This window comes from Pygocentrus nattereri, chromosome 18 (assembly GCF_015220715.1).
Source record: "Pygocentrus nattereri isolate fPygNat1 chromosome 18, fPygNat1.pri, whole genome shotgun sequence".
Classification (NCBI taxonomy): domain Eukaryota; kingdom Metazoa; phylum Chordata; class Actinopteri; order Characiformes; family Serrasalmidae; genus Pygocentrus; species Pygocentrus nattereri.
In genome coordinates this window covers 9,768,738-9,784,891 of record NC_051228.1, presented here as the reverse complement: position 1 = coordinate 9,784,891, position 16,154 = coordinate 9,768,738, and positions in this window count along the sequence as shown.

The following is a 16,154-nucleotide window of genomic DNA, read 5'->3' as shown; positions in this document are numbered from 1 at the left end:
GATCAAAAGGATACCAAAAAGAGAAGAACAGACTTCAGTGTCTGTGCTGATGGATGTTTCACTGCTATCCTGTAGGGAACCGAGCACTTGAATCTTTTTGGTAGCCAACACTTGAAAAAGGTTCTTCAGTGGTTGCTTAAGAAAGGCGAATAGTTATATGTGTGCTCTTAGCAAAAAAGGGTTCTGTATGCTACCAAAAATGGTTCTATGACCTGGGGCGGAACCCTTTTTGGTGCAGCATTTTTAAAAGACTTTTTAAAGGACAATATATAATCGTTTTTCCATCACATATAAGAACTATTGCAATCCATGCAATAAATCATTCTGCCCTACAGTTACATATCTATGCATGGCTTTTATTAGAAGAACCCCTGAAGAACCATTTTTAAGGATATAGAAACAATGGAAAATCTAGGCAAACGCTTGAATACCCCAGTCATTCATTCAGCTTACAGTGCACAGTTCATTCAAGGGTTCTTTAGTAAAGAAATTGGTTCCATATAGAACCGTGAACACGGAAAGAATCCTTTCCATGATTAAAGTATTCTTCGCATTATGGTTCTTTAGTTTGGTGGAGAATATGCCGTAGATGGTTCTATATAGAACCTTTTTGAACAGTGCTCTATATAACACCCAAAAGCTTGACACTATAACAATAGAAGAACACTTTTTGGTGCTACACAGAGCCCTTTTTTAAACAGGTTCTGTAGAGAACCATCTACAGCACATTCTTAAGAACCCTTTCATGCTGCACCGAACCCTTTTAGTCAAGCAGACAGCACTCAAAGAACCATTTGCATGTTTAAATGGTTCTTCGCACGGTGACATGGTTCTTCAGTTGTTGAACCCCAAAAACGGTTCTGCTTGGCATTGTTCATTTTCAAAAAGGTTCTATATAGAACCAAATACAACACATTCCCCATCAATCTGAAGAACAATATCACCATGGAAAGAACTGTTTAAGCATGTAAAAGGTTTTATATAGAACTATTATCTTTACTAAAGAACCCTTGAAGAACCATCCTTTTTTAAGTGTGTACTGACAGTGTAATGTAATGTATTACATGTAGCAGTAAGGCTGTCTATCCGAAAAGAATGTGTAGCTGTTAAGAAGCCATTACAGAGAAAACTGAAAAAAAAGAAAGAAATAAAACATTTCATTTAAAACAAAGAAGCTGCTGGTGTCCTCAGAGCGATGGACTGACCACCCCAGAGTCCAGACCTCATCATCACTGAATGTGTTTGGGATTCAGCGAATTGTGAGAAGCAAAAAATGCATCCGACTTCTAAGACTGAACTTTGGAGGTGTGGAAAAATATCCCTACTGATTTCTTTGGAAAACTGAAAGAGAGTCTCCTGAAAAGAAAGGAAGCTGTAATAAAGGCAGAGCAAATGTACAGTACTGTGCAAATGTGATGTTTTAAATTACATTTAAAAAGTTATTTATCTGGACAGTAAGCATTTATTTGCTCAAAAGAATACATACGATACATTAAATACAAATAATATAAGTACAATGAGTATTGGTTCTACATATCGTTGCTGTCAGAACAAAACCTCCATATCTCTATTTTTCGGCATAAGTTGAAAGTACCTGTGGTCCTATATCCATCCATTTTCTAAGCCACTTCTCAGTCAGGGTCGCAGGGGGTGATGGAGCCTATCCCATCTTCAGGCGGAAGGCAGGATACACCCTGGACAGGTCGCCAGTCCATCGCAGACAGACACACACATTCACACCTAGGGGCAATTTAGCACATCCAGTTGGCCTGACTGCATGTCTTTGGACTGTGGGAGGAAACTCCACACAGAGAGGACCCCGGTCACCCAGACGGGCAATCGAACCCAGGCCCTCCTTGCTGGGAGGCAAGAGCGCTACCCACCATGCCACCGTGCCGCCCCTGTGGTCCTATATATCTTATGTAAATTTCATGATGAATGGACCAACAGAAATGACCCAAAATTACTTAGAAAAATTTCTGGTTCCATTGACTTACATTAAAAGTAAGGTCTGGTTTGTCCTTCTCCTGTAAAGCTGTCATTTTGGAGATATGAAGTTTTGATCCGACAACAGCGATATGTCAATGCGTTAGTATGTAAACCCTTTCCAAACCTCTCCTCAAGGAAGCACTGTGTTCTTTATAGTTGCCATCCAATACCTAGTTTGGCTAAACAATACTTCTTTAAGTTAACTGAAGAGTGATGGCAGGTACTAAATCCAGAGAAATCTGGGACTAAACTTTATTTATTTGCATCTATTCTGATCATATATGATGATTTTACAAACAAAAGCAAACTTATTTCCAAGAAACATGGTTTTAAGGGCATGTTGTTGTCCTATGGACGGTAAACATGAGCTATGGTGAAATAATACTTATTTTTAGAGTTCAACTGTGACAGTAGGCAAATCAGTGCTTTAGGATGACTTTCTTATCACGTATCCCTTTGTTAGATCTGCTGAAAAGTAGACGGCACCATTAAGTTCCAGGTGTTTATAAAGTTGCTGTTACCATTCAGGATAAAAGGGCCCACATTTTCTCTTTTAAACCAACAAAGATTAAATCTGCAAGAACAAAGGAAAGCTCATGGGTTTAACTGCTCAGTCATGTATTCACATTGTAGGTATAGTTCTTGAGAGTCAACTGAACCAAAGGCAGCAAAGCTGGAACACAAGCTTCTGTTGTGGGCAGCTGATTCCTTGCCCCTGCAATGGCGCACCTTTTCAGAAGCTGGACCCCGACTGTCAAAAACAAACCAAATCCAATCCACAATTTTGACAGAATTTATTGATTACCCCTGTAAATGCTCCCCTTGACTTGAACACTTGCACAATGACAAACAGCCAGGTTCATGAAGGCCTTTGTGTGCTTGCAAAACTGGCATAGATTCACAGCACACTTTAGCTTTATGTTCGAAATCCTTAGAAATCTAATTATTGCTGCCATTTTGCTGCAGTAATTACACAATTAATCAGATAGTGATGTAATGAATTACAGCCATATGCAAACACTTGAACATCCCCAGTTAAGTTGTATGTGTTGTTAATTTTCTAAGTGAAAATAAATTAATACATCCTTTACAGGGAACAAACTTAAATATGGTCATAATTTTCAAATATTAGTGGAAATTTCCTATTTGTTTTCTGAGTTATTAGTAAAATAAGAAAAATGAGGTATAAAATGTAGAGCCCTCCAGAAGATTGCACAAACTTCCTGGCCCTATCACGCAAGGAGAGATCAATCATATTTTTATACTGGTTTTCCTTTGTCTTCTACAATTTGTTGTTTTTAAATGCATTTTAGAAAAACTATAATGTACTATTATATGTTTTTCAAAACTTTAAGACATCTAAAGGAAAAACTTATTTTACACAATGTCCCAGTTATCCCAGCTGTAGCCATTAAGCCAAGACATGTTTGTACCGTATTTTGCTTCCAGTTTCAAACTTGATCTACAATGCCAATGCTAATGCTGACAAACACTAGAAGTCAATAATCACCCAGTTTGTTTCTGTAAATACATCCCAAAAACCTCACTCAACCCACATCCAGGTTTTCATTAAGGTTGCGCAGACTTGCTGATGTCACTTACGTTTATGGCATTCGGCAGACGCTCTTATCCAGAGTGACTCATGATCATTTTTACACAGGTAGGCGAAGGTAGTGTTAGGAGTCTTGCCCAAGGACTCTTAATGCTATAGTGTAGGGTGTTTGCCCAAGTGGGGGATCAAACCCCAGTCTACAGGGTAGAAGGCTACACTATACCAAACCACTAGGCCAATTTAGAACAGAGTGTGATGTTATATGAACTACATTATATGATTATATTCATCATTTCTCTTGATTGTTTTTATTCAGAAACATATATTTAATTGGAAAATCAAGACTAACATTTACTTTGACACTTTTTATTAATTTTACAAGTGCATGATTGGGAGAAAATACCTGTTTTCTAAATTAGCTGACCGCAGCATTTAGCCACACAGTTCATTTATATAGTTTACCGTGTCAAACTGCGTCCCAAACCACATCTAAAAGTCAGCGTGACCTTAATGAAGACCTGGAGGAGGTTTGAGTGTGTTGAGAGAAGTTTTGGGGAGGTGCTTACAGAAAAGATTTTGGCTGCTGTTGAGTCCTAGTGTTTGTTAGCAGCGTAGCCTTGTAGCTCCAGCAAAATTTGGACACCAAGCATATCTCAGCTTATCAACTAGGCGAGCACATGGAACGACATGGAACGACGTGCTGGGCACCATTTCACATGGACTTTTTACATAGTTAAAGGGGGTCAAGCAGCAAGAGCTTCCAGCCACATCGCCACGTTTCCTGCCCACAGTCTCTTGCCAAAATTCAGAGCGTTCATCAGCGTTTTAAAGAGATCTGTGCCATCTGAGTGTTTTCAGGGCAGGTAAGTAACTTTTTTTTCCAGTTACTGAGCTGTTTGTATTAATAACAAAATCCAACCTTATATTACTTTAATCACCATCTTTTTGCAGACAATGTAGCATCGCTTTGAAGCAGCTGACAAGCTCCCACAAGCACTAGCTTGGCTTAAATACAGCCTCCATACTGAGGGGTTAGTTGCACAGTGTTACCACTAAGCCACCTTTAGTAAACAAAGACAGTTCAGGTAAATTTTGTCCTTTTGTTCCAAATGTTTACACAGATTTTAAGATGAAAAAGAGAAAACATCTGAAAACAGGATTTTTTTTTCTGCTTTATTAGTATAGTAGATGTTAGTGTGTTGGTTTTAAAGAAGTATATTAATGAAATTGACCTTTACAGTTGGCAAAGCTGCAGAAACTGTGTTCCACATTTTACTGATGTGTGATCAATTTTTTTGTATTTTTGTTTTCTGTCCTTCACTCGACAAAATATAAATGCATCCTTGTTTGACACAGAGTCTCATCTCAGTTTTCATATATATGTTTGTGTATGTATCTATCAGTTGAGCTGTCCGTCTGTGTTATAGAATGCAGTTTGGTTGGTAAATATATTTGTTTCTTGCAACATAGAATTATATTGAATTAACTTTGTGGGCACTAATTCATTAGACTTTTCTAGCAAGTGTTAAACTGACCCAAACTCAAGCGTTCTCTTATAGCAGAGATGTATTTTGCTTGTATAGACATGATTATTCCAACTCAAATATTTGTTCAATTATTTGGCGAATGATAAGATCTGTGTAAACTCAATATAGCCCAAACTATTCCTTTAAAACTCTATAGTGATATAGTGCAACAGGTGTAGCAGCACATATGTAGCTACCAGTACCAGTTGCTAATCCTAGGAGTGAGCTGATAACAGGAGTGGCACACAGACAAGGGGAGGTTTAAGAACCTTAAAAGTCTTTTCAGTGAATTTAAATGCATGCAGTATGTATTATGCCCCAAATTATTCTACGTGTAGTGGAAATATGCAAATATATAAAGCTAACGAGTTAGCTGGCTGTTTTATCTCTGGTCCTTGGGCCACCACAAGCATTACACTTCGGCCCCCTAAGACAGAAAGTTTGGCTGCCTCTGCTATGGTGTGTTCAAGTCTATTTCTGCTGTTTATGGTATATATTTATGGCTTTTTATTTGCACTTCTCCTTAGGTTGCCGAATACAGCTGTTTTTCACTGTTTTACAGAGTATAATCCAATTCCCGGCCTTCAACTTCACCATATGCTCAAGGATGCTCCATTTTTCGAAGTGTGTGTTTAATAAGAACAATAGACTAAACTGTTCAGACTAGAGACTCCTAGCAAACCTCTTTGATTCACAAATGAAGGCCTACCTTCACCAAGCTCATCTTTTCAAAGAACAATCGCATGAAGAGAGGTTCATCTCGGCTTTATCATGCACATTTGAGGGGTGAAGGACTTTAAGAAGAGTGAATCCACAGAGAAATATTCAAAACCCCAGCCTTAATTAAATGTGATGAGGAGGAGGGGGAATATATTCTCATGCCCGAGACGGTAGCGTAGTGGAGACACACAGGGAAGAGAATCCCTCTTATTAGCATTATTGGATCATTTGAATTTCTTATCCGAGGCTAATTATGAGCGAGTGATGCAGTCTTTATATTCATATGAAAATCTTTCAATTTATTCAATCCATCTGAAAATAACACAATGTGGATCGCATGTGTAGAAATTCATTTAATTTCACCACTTTCCCCTTTCACTCCGTTTGATGTTGCATTAGAAAATAATGACTTTCTCCACGACGAACGCCTTTGATATTGCAATTAACAGGAAGCAGCGGGGGAAGGAATCAGCGTTTTAACTTCAAACTCAAGAGCAGTCACTCATCTGAATACATTTGCCTGTGTTTTAATTTAGATGGAATTAACCTTTTTCTGGACGTGCTCCCTGCTACTTCAGCTCACACCGACGCCAAAGAACTGAAACAACATCATCATCATCACCACCACAAATCTGCCGTTCGCTTTTAATAACTTGGGAATGCTTTTGTTTAAAAGGCTAGGTTCTAGGTGAGAGGAAAGCTGACGTGGACTGGAGAGCCTTTGTCAGGCAGCGGTTGCTGATGAATGGTTGCGAGGGGTTTGTTTTGTTATGGCGCGGTCATCTGTTCTGGGCTGACCTTATCAACCTGAGACTTCTACATGCATGGAGCCGCTGAGCCCCTCCATCACATTCACCTGCAGCACGGCATTCTGTTTTCTTACTGCCCGGCCTGGAAATGATGGGCAAATCTTGGGGTTGGCCGACCAGTCAGAACTATTCACAGTGGTGCTGATATTAACCAGATGTCCGAAGCTGATGCCTCAAAGAAATATTGCATGAGAAGGTTATAAATACTCTGCCTGGTGCATGAGAGAATGTTTCATGATAGTTTTGAGATATGGTTTGGTCTAAAATGTGTATTTTTAAAAACATTCTTGGCAGACATGTACATGTAAGCCAAAATATTACCCAAAGAAAAGTTAGTTTTCCATTTTTTTTTACCACTATTTTACAATTATTATTAAATATAAAAACTAAGGTGTTTTGCATACACTCCTAGAAAAGATGGGCACTGCACTGTCACTGAGGCAGTACCACTCTTGCCACTGGGGTGGTCCCCTCAAGGGTACATCTCAGTACCTTTAGTCAGGGAACATAACAGTACTATAATCCACTGGAATGATGTTGTATTGACTCCACACAGCCCGTCTCGGCTCCAAGCTTTTATTTTATTGTTCTGTTTTGAATCATTAAGTTTATGAAAAGGTACAAATCTGTACTTTTCACCTGGAAAAACGTATTTAAGGTACACAGTTGGGCCTTAAAACCATAGTTAGATCTTTGAGGGAACATTTACATTGTTTGTGCTTTCATGAATGAAATATGTACCAGCACAGAACCTTTATTTCTAACAGTGTAGTAAATAGAAATGGCTATATTTTCCTTATAGATGCTGTGACCCTTGGTTCCCAACACCACCACTGTAAGGACATCTGTGTAAGTTTGTCTTCAATGAGCACATCAAACCACTCTGAATGACTTTGTTTACATCTCAGTGGTTGAATTGTACAGAAAGTTTGAAAAATGACTGGAATTCCTCTATAAGAGTTCAGCTTAGCTCTGTTCTCACTTTAATTGAACTGTTACTATTATATAGGGATGCATGGATGGATGGATGGATGGATGGATGGATGGACAGTTGCATAGGTCCTCTTTTATTAATCCCAAAGAGAATGAATGTAAATAAATGTAAGTAAACTGATTGACTGACTGTCAGAACTGACAATTTTATATTACTCTTAAGTGCTCTAGTCCATTGTTCTGTCACTACAATACCCAGCATGCATTACGCAAATGCCTCACACAACCACTGGGAATCCCCCCATGGAGATTAAGGAACCTACTGATGCACCACTGATGTCGAGGCAAACAAATACAGACATAACCTTCAGCTTCCTATCACTAAAGTTAGGTACTTGACTTTGTTCCACATTAGCCAGCTAACAGAAAATGAACGTATATATCAAACAGCCTGTCGTCGTGTATCCTCCCCAAAGCAGTTGTAGTTTTTCAAAAATTCCTCCTGCCTTCATGAAGCATCATCGAAAGAGCGTTTTCCAGTTCTTTAAAGTGGAAAATCATATTCTAGAAACTACCACAGAACAGCTGTACAAGGTGAGTAGGCAGGTTTTCAACAGGTGTAACAACTGTACTGTTCTTTATTTTGGCTGAAATGTCATTTTAAATAAAAGAATTTGCCATACTATATAAACATTTTTGAAACATGCTGTTCCTAGCCCAGGCATGTCAAACTAGGGACCTTTCGGGGTCAAAATGCTGTGGAGATTAGTGTTTACCCTCATCTAACCCTCTAAATTCAGTTCATGAAGGCTTTGCTAAGTAGCTGATGAGCTCAGGTGTGTTTAATGAGGCAGTGCGCTGAAGTCTGCAGTGTTTTGGCCTGCGAGCACTGGAGCCTGACACAGGTGCCCTAGTCCGTAGTCTTCAAACTGCAAAACCAGCCTGATTTGATTCGTTGTTGCGATGTCAAAAAAACCTGATGTGCTAACTGGCCCTGCCCATCCATGGGGACATTATAAGGAACATTTCAGCTTAGGCTGCTTTCTGAAAGAGGCCCAATACAGGGCAGCCAATCATAACAGAGCTCATTTAAATACATTGGTCTTAAAGGCACAGTAACAACAACAACAACAACAACAAAAAACAGCCTGTTTGATCCTGTGCGTTTATGTAGAAATGAATTTCGACAGGTTTTGGCACATAAATCCATAAATGTACACACTCAAAAAAAGATGGTTCTTCAATGATTCTTTGACAAAAGCAACGGCTCCATTTAGAACCACGAGTTTTATATGGAACTATTTACATGCAAAATGGCTCTTTGCTATTGTTGCACAACAGCTTGTAACGACAGAAGAGCCACTTTTATTACTATATTGGAGCATTTTCGAAAAGGTTCTGTAAAGGGCCATACGCAACACATTCTCCATCAATCTGAGGAACCTTTTCACCATGCAAAGAACCATTTATGGTTCCATATAGACCTCAGAACCATTCCCTTTACTAAAAACAACCCTTTTAAAAGTGTGTAGGATGTGGCCTCTTTAATATAAATCAGATTAAATGCACAAATATGATAGAATATGAATGGAGGTGTGTTGACATTGTCCTGTAATAGTCCAGAAATGTTGTATAATTAAAATGTATCTAATACATTTTATGTGAAGATATGTGAGAGTCACACATAGTTTGAGAGCTTTAGTCAGAGATATGCATCCTCCTTGACGGAATGAGAAGATTTATGATGGTCGTGAAGTCAATATTTTCCATTTGGTATTATGATAGAGCGCAAACTAAAAGCCAACGCAACGCGCGCGCGTATTTGTGTGTCAAGGGTTTGGGCTCCTCCAAGCTTTCCAGCACAATTATTGTATAAACAGGCACTTTTGAAGGCTTATAAATCTTCATCATGTGGACAGCCGGTGAAATATGCGACTGTCTGCTCGTGTAAATTACGTGCTCCAGCAGCCCATGCAATAAAGCGCGGGGTGGGCGGACGACACGCTCACTTGGCTGGGGAACCGGCTCGCGGCTCCTCGGCGCTGCCATAAATCACATGACGGAGCGGATGAAGAGTGCAAGCGGTCAGTGGTCAGCAGCCAGGGCCAGCTGGCACTCTCAATCACCGAGCCCACGCTCGCCGGACACATGGAGTGGGATGGGGCCGAGGTCAGCTGGAAAAAGCCACAGCGGGCAGCTTTTCATGCCGTTCACATCGCTGAAGGCTCCCCGAGGCAGCCCGCGTTATTAAAGGACAGGTTCTCTGTTTAGTTTTTAACCCAGGCCTTATTAAAACGGCTCTCAGCATGACCTCGACCGTGGCCTCAGTACTGAAGAATCGTCAGAAGCTTACTAGGCTTAAAGGGGAGCTTTAAGGAGACGTTCTACACAGTTAAACAGTACAGATGTAAACAAAGTCGTTCAGGGAGGTTTGGTGTGAAATACTACCTTCTAGAGACACTTACCGAGGCAGGATTGGTCACAGTGGTGGTGATGGGAACCAGATGTCTGAAGTGGTTAATGCCTCTAAAAGCTCCCTCGCAGACGGTAATTACACAAAAGTGGTTATGCTTGCGCCGCGCGATGCCTTCAGCAATGTGATCCGATTGCAGTCGGATTTCTACAGTTATCTGATTGTTTAAATGGTCAGGCAAACAGTAAAGAGAGCTGAGGTAAATCAAATTTCTCAGCGCATGTGATTTCTTTCGGCGTTTCAGTCCGCGCATGCGCGAAAACAGACCTCGGCACCAGAAAAAAGCAAGCCCTGAGACACAGCAAAACACTGCATGAAGCTGAAACCTACACTCTTGTCGAAATGATGTATGATGTATCTTCATATTTTCAGGTAAAGTGGCGTGATGATTTTATAAAAAAAAAAAAGATGCTGCGTGCAGTTTGAGTTTAACATTATGTTTACATTTACGTCTTCTTCTGTGAGTTTGTTGGTCGGTTGCAAAGCCTGCAAAGTCTGATTCGCATAGACCTGGAGTTTCCCATGATCTGATTACTCAATTGCACGTAAATGCGCTGATCGGATTACTGTCCAAATCATATTCTCTGCAGTGATCAGATTATTAAGTGCATGTAAGCACATTTATTTTTTAAATTTTTGGCCTAAAACGTCTTGTCAGTGCATTTTAATCCATTCATGGTGGAGGTGTGCATACAGGGTGCTGTTAGGCAAACTAGATCCCACCAAAAACCTTATATTTTCAGATTTTCCACATTTTTATCATTATAAACATTACACAATTGCATGAAATGGTTAGACATATGCTGCCTGAGGTCTGACACATTGTTTTATGATAGTTTTATGATAAGTTTTAGCTTAGTATTGTAATCCATTCAGGCGGAGGGGTGCATGCAGGGTGTTGAAAGGCAAAATGATGGTGACATTACATATCCAAACTCAGAAGACACGTGTAGGTTCACTGGGGGTTCTGGCTAAAGTTGTGTTGTAGGCATCCCTCGCTCCTATCAGCACCACTGTGAAGAAATCGGAGTCGGCAAGTTTCACACCATTTCACATCAAACCACAGAATGATTTTGTCTATATGTTTATATTGTTTATATTGTTTCATTTTGAAAAATCGGTGGAGTTCCCCTTGAAACAGTCCAGTGGTATAATCAACAAAGCTTCAAAACTTTTACAAATCTCCTTTTCCACCTCAGAATATAGTCATATGTGAATAACAGTAATATCACACTTGGTTTTATGGAAAAAAAAGAACAAAATGTAAAAACTCTCTGCTGTATATGAGAACGGATTTGCAGAAATGGAAAATAAAGCCAGTAAGCTTGGTCGTCAGCAGTTTTTCATGCAGTAGAACATCTAAAGACAAGCGTAACTAAACTGTTATTTTCCACTTTTCAAAAAGGAGATTTACAGGAGCTTTGAAAGCTTTAAGGAATAATGTGTTGTTTCCCTTCATAGTAAACAGGCTTCAGTGAACACTTTAGAAGCCTGCATTTAACACAAAGCCAAAACTTGTGTTTATTAAAGTTATAACTATATAGGCCCATTTCTGCCACTGCAAAAAGTATAGCCATCTAATAAGTCATAATATTAAAAAGGCTTTTCATATTTATGACTTACTTTCTCATAATAATGAATTAATATCTCATATTATTATGACTTTCTATCTAATAATAATATGATACCATGTCAAAAGTATGACTTATTTGTCATAAAAATGAGATCCTATCTCAAAACGTACAAAACAATGACTTACAGTCTCATAATAATGTGATATAATGTCATGATTATGATAATAATGAGATACTTTCTCATACTTATGGCTTAGCGTTTCATTATTATGACTTACTTCCTCATAATTGTGAGTTATTTAAGTTATTATGCCATAATAATGAGATCCTATCTCATAATTCTGGCTTAGCATCTCTTTATGACTTCTCATTATTATGATTTATTTTCTCAAAATAATTAGTTAATATCTCATAATTATGACTTCCTATCTAATAATAATGAGATACTATGTCAAAAGTATGACTTATTATGTCATAACAATTAGATCCTATCTCAAAACCTACAAAACTTTGACTTATAGCCTCATAGTGATGTGATATAATGTCATGATTATGATAATAATGAGAATTTCTCATACATATGACTTAGCGTTTCCTTATTATGACTTACTTTCTCATAATTACAAGTTATTGTCATAATAATGAGATCCTATCTCATAATTGTGGCTCAGCATAATTATGAGTTATTGTCATAATAATGAGATCCTATCTCATAATTGTGACTTAGCATCTCATTGTTATGACATACTTTCTTATAATTATGATTTATTATGTCAAAATAATGAGATCCTATCCTATAATTGTGACGTAGCATCTCATTATGACTCACTTTCTCATAATTATAACTTAGTATCTCATAATAATGACTTAGCATTTCATAATTATGACATAGTAAGTCATTATTATGAGATATTAAGTCATAATTACAAGATACTAAGTCATAATCTTGATAAACTTTCTCACCATTATGAGACACTATTATGTGTCATTATTATAGAATACTACATGGCCTTTTATATCTTCAAGTGGAGGCTCTTCAAAAGAGCTTATATATATATATATATATCACAAAAATATCACACAAAAATGACTTCCCATTGGTTGTCACTATTTGCTCCTCCCACTCCTCCATGTGCTTTTTGTTTACTTTTGATCTTCCACATGCATTTGTTTTGGTTCAGTCCTGCCCCCTTGTTTTCTTGACTCCACCCCTGATTTGTTTCACCTGTTTCCCACCTGTTCCTCATCATCCATGAGATTATTTAAGCCCTGTGTTTGCCCCTAGTTGTCGTTGGTCTTTGTTTGATCATGCTGATTGTTTGTTTGATGTGTTGGATGTTTTGCTTGTTCTGTTCGAAGTGTTTTAAGTATTTGGATTTCTTGTGTTCTTTGTCATGTCTGTCTGTGTTTGTAAGTCGCTTTGTAAGTCGCTTTGGATAAAAGCGTCTGCTTAATGTAATGTAATGTAATGTCTGTCCCTCCTGCTCTTCATATTGGCTACCTGAACCTGGACTGTCATGACCACGGCCCTGGATTTGCCCTCAATAAAAGTCGCTTATCTCAGCGTATGCGTCCGCCTCATCGCTCCCCACCATTACATTGGTCATTTTTTCCATTTATGTGTGTCCATGTCCATTCGTCCATTCAGCTCCTGCAGGTTATACAACTGGATTTTCTTTTCAGCATCACCTCCTTTCTGTATTTGGTGAGTCAAGAATGAATATTTTTGTCACGTAACTAAAAAACGTTAGTATAAAACTATCATTTCCCTGTGTGCTTGTTTGCTAGCATGCTAGCTGTACTAGCCTCAGTTTTGTTTGCTAGCTTCAGTTAGCTGAGGCAAAAAAATAGATAGTGATGACATATAGAACCTCAATAGAACCTCATCATCTACATACACCAATCAGCCATAACATTAAAGCCACCACTCATGTCCATTTCATCAGCTCCACATACCATATAAGTGCACTTTTGTAGTTTTTCAGTTACAAATTGCAGTCCATCTGTTTCTCTGCACACTTTGTTAGCCCCCTTTTACCCTGTGCTTCAAAGGCCAGGACCCCCCACAGGACCACCAGAGAGCAGGTACTATTTGGGAGGTGGATCATTCTCAGCACTGCAGTAACACTGACATGGTGGTGGTGGTGTGTTAGTGTCTATTGTGCTGGTACAAGCAGATCAGATGCAGCAGTGCTGGTGAAGTTTTTAAACACTGTCCACTCGCTGTCCACCTACTTTGTTTATCCACCTTGTGGATATAAAGTCAGAGATAGTAGCTCACCTGTTTCTACACAGTTTGTGTTGGTCATCCTCTGGTCTTTGTTCAGTGGTCACAGGGCACTCTTTTCCTGTATATTTTTCGTTGGTCGATTGTTCTCAGTCCAGCAGAGACACTGAGGTGTTCAAAAACTCCAGCAGCACTGCTGTGTCTGATCCACTCGTATCAGCACAACACATGCTAACAAACCACCACCATGAGAACGATCCACCAAACAAATAATACCTGCTCGGTCATGGTCCTGTGGGGGGTCCTGACTATTGAAGAACAGGCAGAAAGGGGGCTAATGAAGTATGAAGAGAAACAGATGTAATTGGAGTAAACAAGCTGCTACTCGTTGTTAGTTACATTAGCCTCGTGGCTTCAGTGCAAATGTAAAGAAGCTATCTCCAGACCCCAGACTTGCATTAGCTGATTGACTGTATTTGGGGTCACTTTACACAAAACTTCTACTTTAAGGTCAGCAAGTAAACACATGGTATAATAAATGATGGGAGAGTTTTGAGTAAAAAAAAACAATAAACAGTTGAACTTTCTTTACAAGTATATTTCATTTTATCTTAGGCCATTTTATCTTAGGCAATAATATTGTATCAAAAAACACCCTATCCTAGAGGTTTGAAAATAGGGCAAAAGACATTTTAGTTAATATATGTGCTGTCCATCACCACGTCCCCACAGGAATACCAATCTATGTAGATGTTTTCCATTTGAATCCAAATTCAAAGCTTCAAGATACAGCAGCACATTGAAAATATTGGTGTGTTAGTAATAACTGTATTATTAAAAGCAACATTAGCATGATAAGAGTACAGCGTTGTTTTTTTAAACCTATTTTCCGCCTGAAGAAAACAGCCGTTTAAAAGAGAATTGCGCAGATTTCTCAAAATGTCTGTGTATTTCAGTGGATGAGATGTAAATGGACTCATTCAGAGTTGTTTTGTGTGTAATGGTTCATTGTAGAGTAACTTACTGACTCTGTACGGTGGTGAACCAGGGGTCCACAAATATAGCCATTTTATTTACTATTCAAAACCACCAGTGATCCTACACACATCTTCTGAGTTTTACATGCCATGTTTTTGGTGGTAAAATAGTGTTAAATCTGAAAAATAAGATTCCTTAAAGGACTATTTTGCCTTAGAACCCCCTTCATGTATCCCTCCAGCATGAATACATTAAAATAAACGGATTAAAAGACATTTTATGCCTAAATCTTATAACAGAACTACTATAAAACAATGCCTTAGACATCAGGCAGCATGTTCCTAGCCTTCTCATGTAACTAATAAGTTTCTGTGAGGAGCTTTTAGAGGTAGCTGTCTGGTTCCTATCACTATCACTGTGAACGATTCTGACTCAGTAAGTTTCTCTAAAATGAATTTCAGACCAACTTTTGAATTATGCAGAAATTTTGAAAAATATTCTCCTTTAAAAGGACAGCCTGGAAGAACAGCGGTATAACCCAGAAGGGTCATGGTGGGCCTGTTAGCTCGTTTTGCTAGCTAAATGGCTCAAATGGGAGTTTGAGCTTTCAGGAGACTTTAAGCCTCTTAAAAGCAAGAGAAGCAAATTAACTATTAAACGGATAATATCTTTGTATAACACATTCTACTTACTCTAAGTGTGAGGATTCATTTTTAAAGTTTAAATAAGAGTTTTAAGAGTTGCAGGCATCATCTAGAAAATAGTACATTAACGCCATCTGCTGTTTGGTGTACAACATGACATGTGGTTTTGGTTACAGGAGCTCACTGTGCACACTACATTTACATGTAGTGAATAAAATAAAATAAATATAAAATAAAACAAGTGTTCCTACCGTCATTCACTCATACACACACACACACACACACACACACACTCATACCTGTGACCTTTACATTGTGCAAAGTATGAGTCTTAAAAGAAAAGGATTAGTGAGGTGACAGTCAGATAAGTGGGGTAATAAGGCAGGTAAGTGAAGTGCTAGAGCCGTTGGTGTCAGAGGATGGAGTTAAGTGCGATACTATATACCGACATATTTAGTGCAGTTTAGAAGCTGGAATATTGTTTACGTGTAATAATTCATTGTTTAAGGGAGTGATGCCTTGTGGGAAGAAGCCTCTCTGTAGCCTGGATGTCCTGATCCTCATCTGGCTGAAGCACCAACCTGAGGGAAGGTGCTGGAACAGGTGGTGTCTGGTGTGTGACGAGTCAGTGGAGATTTTGGAGGAGCCTGAAGAAGCTTGCAGAGATTTGAATGAATATATCGTCACATGGCTTCTATTATGGATGTGTGATGAGGTTCATGAGTGCTA